Source organism: Bison bison, unplaced genomic scaffold (assembly GCF_000754665.1).
Source record: "Bison bison bison isolate TAMUID 2011002044 unplaced genomic scaffold, Bison_UMD1.0 scf7180017858770, whole genome shotgun sequence".
Taxonomy (NCBI): Eukaryota; Metazoa; Chordata; class Mammalia; order Artiodactyla; family Bovidae; genus Bison; species Bison bison.
The window spans coordinates 1,942,147-1,954,909 of NW_011489342.1; the positions used below are offsets into that span (position 1 = coordinate 1,942,147).

Here is a 12,763-nt window from a genome sequence, read left to right on the forward strand (position 1 = left end):
GGCTTACGGGAAGTGAGCGGACACAGAAAGGGCTCCTGGGAAATGTAGTTCCCAAAGTCCGGGGAAAGGGGCTCTCACATCAGTCATCTCTAGGGCAGGCAGCGGGCAGGGGAAGGGTTCCCTCCCAAAAGGTCTCCAGGGCCGGAGAGTCTCCAGACTGCTCCCCTCACCCACCCCCACAATCAAGCAACTTCCCATAACTATAAGGGTGGCGCCACGTACCTTCCTGCTGAGGAACTCCCTAATCAGGGAGGCCGCCACCTCCTCCACGAAGAGGGTGTCCATGCTCCGCTTTAGCCACGAGGCCGCAGCGCCGAAGACTCAGACCCCCGGTCCGTTGCGGCCAGTATGGCCGCGTTGCCGTGGTGACGGTGTCAGCAGGGCCCGGGAACTCCGCCCCTCCCCTGGGAGTGAGCGGGTTGGGAAGGCGGGAGGAAAGGGGAGGAGCATCCTTTAAACTTGCTCTGAGAGCGGGAAGCAGAAACCAGAAGGCACAAATCCCATGCATCCCAGGGACCGGGCCAGGGGCTCCCGACTTGTGCGTCCTGGCACTGGCCTTGTCCCTCTGGGTTTCCTGGATCAAGTTACTGTTCCAGTCTGAGTCCCCATCTCTCAAGGTGTGAATGGGGGAGAGTGCCTGCCTCCTGATTCCTAAAGGAGTAAACCCACAGTGAAGTGGCCCCTAGAGATCTAGCCCCAGCACCTCCGCCTTCTCCTGGGTTCCCACAGGCTGCCTGACCTCAGCTGGCCCGGGCTGCAGGGAAAAGGAGGCCCAGGGCTTTCTGCTGACTTGGTGCTGAACTTAAAGGATGAGTCCCTGGCCTCCTTGGTGCCTGCTTTCCCATAAGGACACTGCCAGTTACTAAGCAGCAAGAATTTACATACATCATCACATCTTTAATCCTGCAGCCTCCAGTCCAGGTGGTTACTATTGGCCTATGCTTTAAAAACAAGACACTGAGATTCAGAGAGGTTAAGACTATGCGAAGAGTTGACTCATTGGAAAAGACTCTGATGCTGGGAGGGATTGGGGGCAGGAGGAGAAGGGGACAACAGAGGATGAGATGGCTGGATGGGATCACTGACTCGATGGACGTGAGTCTGGGTGAACTCTGGGAGTTGGTGATGGACAGGGAGGCCTGGCATGCTGCGATTCATGGGGTCGCAAAGAGTCGGACACGACTGAGCGACTGAACTGAACTGAACTGAAAGGTCACAGGCTTCCCTGGTGGCTCAGTGGTGAAGAACCCGCCTGCCAATGCAGGAGATGTGGGTCAATCCCTGGATCGGAAGATTCCCCGGAAAAAGAAATGGCAACCCACTCTAGTATTCTCACCTGGAAAATCCCGTGGACAGAGGAGCCTGGAGGGCTCCAATACATGGGGTCCCCAAAAGAGACAGACATGACTTAGCAACTGAATAATAACAACAATATTTCAGCAAAAAACGGAAGAAAGGATAAAAGCCACACAGATGCTCAGCGCAGAGCTCTCCAGGTAGAAGCAGCAGCAAGTGTAAATGTCCTGAGAGCGCATCGAGCCTGAGTGCTTGTGAAACAGGGAGGCCAGGAGGGAATGGGGCAGCAGGATCCACGATGAAAGCCTGTGATTTCAGAAGGACTTGGGCTTTTACTCTGAATTGGGGTTTGCTTGGTTTCTTTTTTTTTTTTAATTATTTATTTATTGATGGCTGCACCGGATCTTGGTTGCTGTGCTGGGCTTTCTCTATCGTGGCAATCAGGGGCTACTTTTCCTTGTGGTGCGTGAGTTTCTCATTGCAGTGGCTTCCCTCGTTGCTTCGGTAGTTGCAGCAGGCCGGCTCAATGGTTGTGGTGCCTGGGCTTAGTTGCTGTGCCACATGCAGGATCTTCCTGGACCAGGGAGCAAACCCCTGTGCCCTGCATTGGCAGACAGATTCCTAACCTCTGGACTAGCAGGAAAGACTCCTAAATTGGGTTTTGAGCAGGCTTTAACAGGATCTCTCTGGCTTTAATGTTGAGAATGAACTGTAGAGGGGTCAGTGGGGAAACAGAGAGATGAGTTAGGAGGCAATTACAACAATCAGTAATACAGGTAAATTTTAGGCTAGACATATTGGTGTGTGTGTGTGTATTATATTTTCCCGACTGTGGTACTTTTTTTTTTAAACACATCGAAATGGAATGGTTAAGCAAGAGAAGCCCAGGAACACATTCTTTTTCCAGACACGTAGCTGGATCCTAGGGATACAATTACCTTGAGATAACTTTGCAAGTCATACTCAATCACTCAGTCTTATCTGACTCTTTGTGACCCCATAGACTGTAGCCCTCCAGGCTCCTCTGTCCATGGAATTTTCCAGGCAAGAATACTGGAGTGAGTTGCCATTTCCTGCTCCAGGGGCTTTTCCTGACCAAGGGGTTGAACCTGTGTCTCCTGCATTGGTAGGTGGATTCTTTACCACCAAGCCTCGTGAAATAACTTTAAGATGCCACATAAAAGGGGATAATCAGTAGGGGAAGGGTGAAGGGTGCCCTGCCAGCAATCTGGGGGAGGGAGTAGATTGCATCATATATCCCATTTCTTACAACTGATTCCAGCCAGTCATCCTGACTTTTTCACATTGTGCTCTTGTCAGTTGGAGAATCCCACAAAGCACTGTAAGAGAGTTTAGCTCTCCTGCCAGAATGTGAGTGGTGTTTGAGGTCCTCAAAAATGACTCCTTATAATGAATATCATCAAAATAAACACCTAATCGTTTATACTCAGTTGCTAAGTCATGTCTGACTTTTTGCAACCCCATGGGCTGCAGCCCACCAGGCTCCTCTGTCCATGGGATTTTCCAAGCAAGAATACTGGAGTGATTGCTATTTCCTCTTCCAGAGAAATCATTATAAATACCAATAATAATCATTTTTAATGCTTTTCCAAGTTCCATAAATGGGGATCCACTCCTGGAGCCAATAAATAAACAAGAGCTATAGAGCATGCACTCACAATCTCTCCATGCCACTTGCTAGCCTAAAACCAGCCATAGCAAAGACGAGCATTGCCTCACTAGTGATTAGAAGTCATATTATTTGCCTACGCAGAAATTCAGTGAACTACTCAGTGGGCTTAACAATAGAATAGTGAGTGAAAAAGTTAACCCTCAAAAGATTACATACAACAGATCTCTGTGTAAACTTAAAACAAAGTAAGCCAAAAAATCATAAAATTTGTAAGAAACATGACTTCAGCATTGCATTTAAAAAATAAAAGTAAAGAGTAAAGACTGTATTATTCAGAACAGCAGTTGCCTTGGGAGTGGGAGGCAAGGTCACAAGGTTATACTTAAGTATAAGTATGACGGTAAGTATAAGTAATTGCCAGTGTTCTGGGAGTCATAGGGATATTGGTTTCAGAAGCGCTTGCCATGATACTTCTATTAATTCGTTAGTTAATAAAAGATGGCCTTGCAGGGACCAATGATGAGAGGATGTCATGAACCAAGACATATTAATAATTAATATGCCTCTAATTAATTCTATGCCTCTGAGATGCAGAAAAGGAAGTAGAGGAGGAAAGGGGAGCAGAGGGAAATTCAATGGACTTTACATTGGAGGGACAAGTCAGATGTCTTATAACACAGAAAGTGTTCTGCAGGCACATGTGTACATATGTGCGGCGGTGGCTCTATTCATCTGAGAGTCCATGAGCTCCTGTGTCTGTATGAGTCAACCAAAGGAGTTTAAGGGGTCCCTGACTCTGCCTGGTGCCCTGCTGTGCTCTGACAACAGAGTCCAGCAGCTGTGGAGAGGGCCTTGGAACAGGGAGGCAGGACTGCTGCACTGGTTTGTGAGAATTAAAGGTTATGTGATGCCTCCTCCAGGATACTCCAGAGAGGGGGCTGATGAATGGATCCCCTTCCAACTTAGGGGCAATGGCACCCCACTCCAGTATTCTTGCCTGGAAAATCCCATGGACAGAGGAGCCTGGTAGGCTGCAGTCCATGGGGTGGCTAAGAGTCGGACACGACAGAGCAACTTCACTTTCACTTTTCACTCTCATGCATTGGAGAAGGAAATGGCAACCCACTCCAGTGTTCTTGCCTGGAGAATCCCAGGGATCGGGGAGCCTGGTGGGCTACCGTCTGTGGGATCGCACAGAGTCGGACACAACTGAAGAGACTTAGCAGCAGCAGTAGCAGCAACAGGCATGGTAGGGCAGGGCATTTCCCTGGATCAGAAGGTTCCAGAAAACGGAAGCACACATTGTCCCCATGACCATGTCCTCCCCAGAGACCTGCTTTCCAGGCTCAGGGAGGTGGGAGTAAGGGTCTGACCAGGTGAAGCTTGTTGGAACCAGCTGGGTTGGAAGAACATTGTGAGAGTCCTTTAATGACATAACCCTCAGTCTTTCCTAACTGTCCTGACCACCACTCCCAGAAGTCAGAGCTAGCCCAAGCCACTGTCCTTGGCAACATGAAGGAAAAGTTTATCCAAACACTCTCCACATGGCCCTGTCTCACTGGCCACCTCCTAATCTCTATCCACAAGTCTACCAACATGAGACCGCAGAGGGAGGGAAGAACTGGGCCCCAGATACCTGGCCTGATGAAATGGGGCTGCCACAGCCCCAATGAGGCTCTCAGGCTTTCATGCTCACAGCATCCCAGACCATCTTACTCTCAGAAGTGATGGGGTCCAGCCAGCTGTGCAAGTATGTGCAGTAAGGCCACTCAGGCAGGCCTGTGTAGTGGACCATCCAGGCGGAGAGTGAGGGGTAAGCAGAGGCATCCAGTGAAATTTTGAGAATGTGGCTACCTTAGCCAAGAAGTATGTACAATTCTCTTCCACATCTGTGATGGTTAATTTCACTTGCTGACTTGGCTAGGCCATGGTACCCAGATATTTGGTCAAACATCAGTCTAGATGTGTCTGTGAAGGTATTTTTTTAGATAAGATCACCATTTAAATCAGTTGACTTTGAGATGCTAACGGACAACTCATTGGAAAAGTCCCTGATGCTGGGAAAGATTGAGGGCAGAAGCAGAAGAGGGCATCAGAGGATGAAATGGCTGGATGGCGTCACCAACGCAATGAACATGAACTTGGGCAAACTCCGGGAGATGTTGAGGGACAGGGAAGCCTGGCATGCTGCAACCCATGGGGTCGCAAAGAGTCAGACATGACTGGGCGACTGAACAACAGCAAAGCGTATTACTCTCCTTAATGGGGTGGGACTCATTCAATCCACTGAAGGCCTTAAGAGGAAAAGATAGAGGCCACCCAGGGAAGATGGCATTCTGTCTTCAAACTGCCTTTGTTTCAAGCTGTAACATTGACTCCTCCCAGGGTCTCCAAACTGCCAGCCTGCCCTGCAGGCTTATCTCTCTTATTTCTCTCTTTCATTTGTATATGTTCTACTAGTTCTGTTTCTCCAGACAACTCTCACTAAGCATCCCCCCTCAACCCACCTTGCTGCATACCCACTCTGCAATAGTCCTGAGAAAGTCTTGAGCAAAGCTCCTTAGACACTGCCCAGATATAAAAGATGCCTTCTCTAGAGAAAACCTCAGTCTTCCACAGTCACTCCATATTCTGGTGCTTTCACCATCAAGTGCAGATCCCAGACCCTCAGACACAGCTGCCAGTGCCAACTAGTGAATAGTTCCTGATTGAAACAAGATGATGTCATCCTTTGGAAATCACAATGTAATATCCTCTTAAAAAGCATTCTACATGAAAATGCTGGTCCAGGTAAGCCAATGGAAATCTTTCTCAAAGCACAGTGACAAAATCCACTGATTGCCCCCAGAATCCATTCTTTCCTTCATTTGCAATAATATATTTGGAGGTGAGCAAGTGGCTTCCCATTCAGACTACATTTCCCAGCTTTTCTTGCGGTTGGACATGGCCATGGGACTAAGTGGTCACCAAGGAAAGAGAGTGAGAGGGCCAGCACTTTAAGATCAGGCCCTACCTTTTCCATACTCTTATCTCTCCAGTAAGCCTGAGCACAGCTGCACCTATGGGTGTGTGCTGTGACCATAAACACAAGTCGGCACCCTAGGGCAGTGATTCTCAAACTGTGGTCACCAAAACACCAGTATCACCTGAGAACTTGCTAGATATGCAGATTTCCAGTCCTTAGCTTTGGATCTACTGAAGTTCTGAGGCTGGTGCCAGCAATTGGTACAAAACCATATCTCTATGTAATTCTGGTGCTTACCTCCATTTGAGCATGCTTCCCTCGGGGCTAGCAGAAATAAGATGCCAGCCTTCCCTGAATGACTGCGTGGAACAGAGTCACCTGGTGGCCTGGAATTCAGAAGTTTACAAATAAGAGAACTAAACTTCAGTGTGATTTGGGCTTTGTTTATTTATTTATTTGTTTGTTTTTATTTTTGAAAGTGGGGATGGACATGTCTCTTGTTACAGCAGCTTATCTTTTCAACCTAAATAATAAAAACCATTAAGGCTATACCACCCTGAACATGCCTGATCTTGTCTAAATAATACAAATGATCCCCATGGGGGATCATCCATACCAACCTGCTGCAAACTGGGAATGGGTGTGCTGAGATCACCACCTCCTCAGGCCCCCTGGAAGCTGGAAGCCTACCTGGCCAGAGACTACAGCCTGGATAGCCATGACCAGCCTTCTCCACTTACTCCAATACACATGGTCATTTTTGTATGAGCCCTAACTTGAACACTGCCCAGGGGACACCTCCTGCTCTGCACAATATTCCATCTTCTGCTTCTTTGCTCTCCCCTATCCTGGTTTTCTGACCTCTTAGTACACAGCAAGGCCTGGGTCTCTGGCTCCTGTGGCCTGATTTGGGCACCTTGCTCCAGGTTGGCTGTCTGAACATTTCAACAGTGTGCTTCTAAGCTGATGGTCATCAGGATTTTCCCTTCCACTCCAGTCTCCCTAAAGACAGGGTGATCCCTTCTCAGTTTTAAGGTGGTACTTGGGGGTTGTTGGAGGATTTCTTTTCTCCCAGGTTTCTCTGCCCAAGTCTTCTGCTCCAAAGGAGGCTGTTTGGAGCACGTGGCTCTCCATGCCTCCCCAGGTCAACTCAGGCTCAGGGTGGTTGCTTCAGGGACCACCTTGTGAGCTGGCAGGCAACGTGATGGGTCTCAGGTAAATTCAGTTCAGTGGCTCCGTCATGTCCGACCCTTTACGACTCTATGGACTGCAACATACCAGGCATCACTGTCCATCACCAACTCCCAGAGTTTACTCAAACTCATGTCCACTGAGTCAGTGATGCCATCCAACTATCTCATCCTCTGTCAGCCCCTTCTCCTTCTGCCTTCAATCTTTCCCAGCATCAGGGTCTTTTTCAATGAGTCAGTTCTTTGCATCAGGTGGCCAAAGTATTGGAGTTTCAACTTCAGCATCAGTCCTTCCAATGAATATTCAAGATTGATTTCCCTTAGGATGGACTGGTTGGATCTCCTTGCAGTCAAAGGAGCTCTCAAGAGTCTCCTCCAACACCACAATTCAAAAGCATCAACTCTTCGGCCCTCAGCTTTCTTTATAATCCAACTCTCACATCCATACATGCTGCTGCTGCTGCTGCTAAGTCGCTTCAGTCGTGTCCGACTCTGTGCGACCCCAGAGACGGCAGCCCACCAGGCTCTTCCATCCATGGGATTTTCCAGGCAAGAGTACTGGAGTGGGTTCCCATTGCCTTCTCTGATCCATACATGACTACTGGAAAAACCATAGCTTTGACTAGATGGACCTTTGTTGGCAAAGTAATGTCTCTGCTTTTTATTATGCTGTCTAGGTTGGTCATAACTTTTCTTCCAAGGAGCAAGAATCTTTTAATTTCATGGCTTCAGTCACCATCTGCAGTGATTTTGGAGCCCAAAAAACTAAAGTCTGTCACTGTTTCCACTGTTTCCCCATCTATTTGCCATGAAGTGATGGGACCAGATGCCATGATCTTAGTTTTCTGAATGTTGAATTTTAAGCCAACATTTTCACTCTCCTCTTTCACTTTCATCAAGAGGCTCTTTAGTTCTTCTTCACTTTCTGCCATAAGGGTGGTGTCATCTGCGTATCTGAGATTATTGATATTTCTCCCCACAATCTTGATTCCAGCTTGGGCTTCATCCAGCCCAGTGTTTCTCATGATGGGTCTCAGGAACCAAAGCAAAAGAAGCAGCCAAGAGCCCTCAGTTCTTTGTGTTTACTCCTGTGCCTGATTATATTGGTTAGCATTAGGTTAATTCGAGAGGGACAAACAAGAGCAACTCAGTAAGGAAGTGCTCCAAGAATGATGGTGACATGTCAGAGAACACACAGCCAGCTTAAAGGGACTCCTACTGGCCAAATCTGTGCATCAAAGGAAGTGATAACAATAATATAAGTCATAACCTATGGAATAAAAGAAGAATCCATGAGTCCATATTTACAGTAGGAAACAAAGCAGAGAAAGAAAGAAGGAAAGCTCCTTTTACATTTGTATGTCAACTAATAAATGTATTGAATAGAAAAATGATAGAATTAACAAATCACCATTCGGCAACTAGCATAATAATAATTCACTCAGGCAAGAAAGAATCATTAATGGGAACTTCCCTAGCCATCCAGTAGTTAAGACTCTGAGCTTCCAATCCAGGGGGCACGGGTTCAATCCCTCATGCGGAACTAAGATCCTGCATGCCACTCAGCACAGCCAAAAAGAAAAAAATCATTAATGGGTGCTAAAACTAGTGGGTAAAATTTGGTGAGGAATGGGGTATTTTTTATAGTCTCAAAGTATCTTTCTGTAAGATATTTCTGTATTACCAAGGGGAAAATAGTCACTTTACAGTAAAGAAAGTTGACTGATCCAACATTAACCAAGCAGTAAAGCCAATCTACTGAAACCAGGTTACGTGGTGAAGAAAAGTGCAGCATTTTTTGCAGGGCACCAAGCAAGGGGTCAGTTCAGTTCAGTTGCTCAGTCGTGTCCGACTCTTTGCGACCCCATGGACTGCAGCTTGCCAGGCTTCCCTGTCCATCACAACTCCTGGAGTTTACCCAAACTCATGTCCATTGAGTCGGTGATGCCATCCAACCATGTCATCCTTTGTCATCCCCTTCTCCTCCTGCCTTCAATCTTTCCCAGCATCAGGGTCTTTTCAAATGAGTCCAAGGCAGATGGTGCTCAAAACACTCAAATTCCCTAAAGAGTTTCAGGGGAGGGAGAGTGAAGAAGGAGTCCCAGAATATGTAAGTCAGCTTGTGCACAATTCTCAGGTTGGTTGATGGTGCGGTAACAGGACGGTGTTGCAGGAGTTAATATTATCAATCTTTAGGGCCAGCAGGTCTGGGGGCTACATGTTCATGGTTATCAAGTAGCTAATTTCTTCCATTTGGTGGTGGTTTTAGCATCTGCAAAACAACTCACGAAATGAGTTGATATTCATCAGATGCTGTTATCTGGGTACTTCAAAGAAGAAATTAAGCAGAGGATATGGGAGAGTGATCTATGCCCGGAAGGCCCCATAGGGTCCTGCTTGGTTACATGGGGAGTTGTCTTCTAATGAGTACCGAGTTTCAGTTTGTGAAGTTGAAAAAAGCATGTTATGAATGTAGATGCCGGTGATGATTGTACAATGTGAGTATACCTGATGCAACTCAAATGTGCACTTGAAACAGTTATAAATTTCATGTCATGTGTATTTTACCATAATTATAAAAAATAAATATTTTTTAAAGTGGCTGACACTTAATAAGAGCTATGAGGGTACTAGTTATTAACATTAGCATAAGATCTGTATATGTGTTATCTATCTCTCTCCTTCAGTGCAGGCACAGAAGGAGTTCGGTCTTGGTATAACGAGCACCTCATAAAGAGCAGGGTAGGGGCTAAACATGCACGATTCATGCAGAGCAACTCATAGAGGTGGATTAGAGGACAAGACAAGGAAGATTCCAAACAGAAACTGCCTCTAAGGAGAGGTGGCAAGGGATAAACCTCACCCGGGATGAGCCTGGTGAGTGCAACGTGAGACAGAGAATTCACAGAGCAGGGAGAGCCCAAGGAGAGTCGGGAGCCCCTTTCTCCTCAGGGCTTGAGCAGGGGTACCTGCAGCCATCATATGGTATACACCCCCTCTGAGCTTTCCCCGTTAGTGTCTGAGAAGCAGCTGCCACATTAAGGACAGAGCATCTAGAAATGGCGTGGGAGAGACAGAGCCGATGAGCTTTAAGAGCAGGCTTTCATCCAATTCCCAGCAGATCCCACTGAGGAACATGTGAAAGGGGCTGAGGCATGTACAGAGAGGGGTCTATTCAAATAGACACACATGTCGGAAAGAGCCAGGACTGCTGTTGCTGACCAAGCCTGTACTGGGAGAGACCCAAGGCCAAGAGGGGTTTCCATGCCCTTCCAAACCTGTGGGAACCCCTAGTGGAGTGGAAGGTACACTGGACCAGGAGTCAGGAAACCCGATTCTCACTCCAACTCTGTCACCAGTTTGCCATGTGTCTCTGGGCAAGCCACTTACCCTCTCAGGACCCCCTCCCTGGCTGTACAAGAAAGAGATCGTACTAATTTCAAAGGGCTGTTCCAACACTTTATTTTTTTTAAACTTTCCGCTTATGTCCCTACTTTCTTTTGTGTGTGTGTGCGTTAATTTCTTTTTTATGTTCCAACTCTTATTTGGGGGAATAAAGCCCATAGTCAGTTTGTACCAAACATTTTACTTTTCAAAGCACTTTCACATCAATGATTTTCCGCTCCCAGAACTTCTTTGTAGATTATTAGATTAGGTCCCATTTCTCCAACTTCATCGAAAGGAAATATGAGACCCAGGGAAGGGAAAAGACTCACCTAAGTTCACCCAGCCAACAAATGGCAGAGTCAAGACCCGAATTTGCGTCTCCTGACTCTTGTCCGGGTTGCTGCGTCCAGCTAAGCTGGTTTTACCTCACACAGAGGTGTAGTCTCCAGGGAAAAGGAGACTGAAGGGCACTCAGGAAGAGAACCAAGTCAGCCCGAAGGAAAGGACAACTTTCTCTAATCGGTCTGCCCAGAGGGACACCTTCTTTTCATAGTTCTTCCAGAGACAGAGGGAACATTTCTTCCCAATGAATCAGCCCAGATGATACCTTTCTACAATTTCTGTCTGTCTGTCTGTCTGCCTCTCTATGGGAGCACCTTTCCTTAATTTGCACAAAGGCCCTTATGTGTTAGCAGCAGCCCTGACTCCTGGGTTGTGCCTCTTTCCATTAGGGGCTGGAGTAATGCCAGATGGAATATAGAACACTTAGTTATATTTGAATTTCAGAGGGACAATTAAGACTTAGATAATATGTCCTATGCAATTTGGGGAACACAATTATCCTTTTAAAATGTATTTTGTTTATCTTAAATTTAACTAACTAAGCATCCTATACTTTTACTTGTTCAATCTGCCAGCCCTAGTCTGGAAGCCATGGTGTACTCATTCTGACTTGTACCAGCTCATGAGAGCCAATGGTTAATTTTCTGGGAATTTTGTGAGCCAGTTGTTCAGCCACTGGGAGCTTAAAATCAACCATGGTGGGAGTATTCACAGTATGGAATCTGTCAGTCACCACATATCAGCACTTTTCTTTTTTTTAGAGCTGACTGTGAAACATTTAGGAGGGTTTCCCAAGTGGTGCTAGTGGTAAAGAACCTGCCTGACAATGCTGGAGACAAAGAGACACAGGTTCCATCCCTGGGTTGAGAAGATCCCCTGGAGCAGGGCATGGCAACCCACTCCAGTATTCTTGCCTGGAGAATCCCGAGGACAGAGAAGCCTGGCAGACTATAGTCCATAGGGTCACAAAGAGTCAGACACGACTGAAGCAACTTAGCACACACACACACGAAACATTTACCAATATTCCACTGTCCAGAGGCTTCCTTGTCTTTAACACACAGCGTCAAGACTCTGAAGCCGTGTCCCTGGCTGCTGTACAGCTGCATGGGAGGCACACACCCAGGGCCCCCATGGACGGCAGCCTCACGGGGACCACTGGTACCAAAGCCACTTCCCACCCAGAGGGACTACCTGGCCATCTACTACCTTACCCTCCCTACTACGGCTTTGACTGCGACCTCTTGTCCATGGCTGAGAGGTTCAAATTTAACCTGGAGTTTCATTACAAGACCTCTGGCCAGTGAGCAGAGGGAGCCCTCCTTCCCCCTTCTCTGCAGCCCTTTGATCATCTCTCCACCAACTGGGATGCAGGATGGGGGAAGGTGTCTGGGTGGCTAGCTGAGGTGGAAACTTGGTCTTCTCTGGGGTTTCAGGGAGTGAGGGTTGAAGTGGGGAGCTGGTGGGGCCCTACCCCTCTCTTCGAGTAGATCTTATGCAAGAGGGGGTTCTGGAGCAGAGTGCTGGACAAGAAAGCAGGAAGTGTTCTGGGGAAGGTACAGCACCTGTTCCCAAATACTCTCCGTCAGCTCCTAAGACTTTGGGGTGAGGCAAGGAAGGCCACCAAGTTTGCCAAGCCCAGCCCTACCTGATCCTCTCTGTCAAATACAGGTACTGTAGTGGAGTCGGGGTGTGGCTGTAACCAGGTTCTAGAAAAACCCTACATGGGGAGTCAGGAGTGCTAGGTAGGGTCTCGGTCCTGTCAGAGATTCACTGGCAGGACCCTCAGCCGCCAAGGGCCTCAGTCAAGCCATCTATAAGATGTTTCTCGGCATCTGCCTGCCTCTCAACCATAAGTATCCTCATCACGATGACACGGTGATTGGGCAGTGGCCTCTGGGCTCTCATGGCCATAACATCACTCTGCACACTTGATCAGGGAACAGTGGG

General features: G+C 47.5%; 1 long non-coding RNA gene across 1 annotated transcript in view; it reads right to left on the minus strand.

Moving 5' to 3' along the window:
* Positions 1-1,905: 1,905 nt before the first annotated feature.
* Positions 1,906-12,763, minus strand: part of LOC104980475 — a 20,022-nt gene continuing 9,164 nt past the window's right edge. Inside the window, exons 3-4 of the long non-coding RNA XR_824267.1 lie at positions 6,192-6,280; positions 1,906-2,005 (exon numbers count right to left, since the gene is read on the minus strand). This is a non-coding gene — a long non-coding RNA (uncharacterized LOC104980475). The remainder of the gene's footprint in view (positions 2,006-6,191; positions 6,281-12,763) is intronic.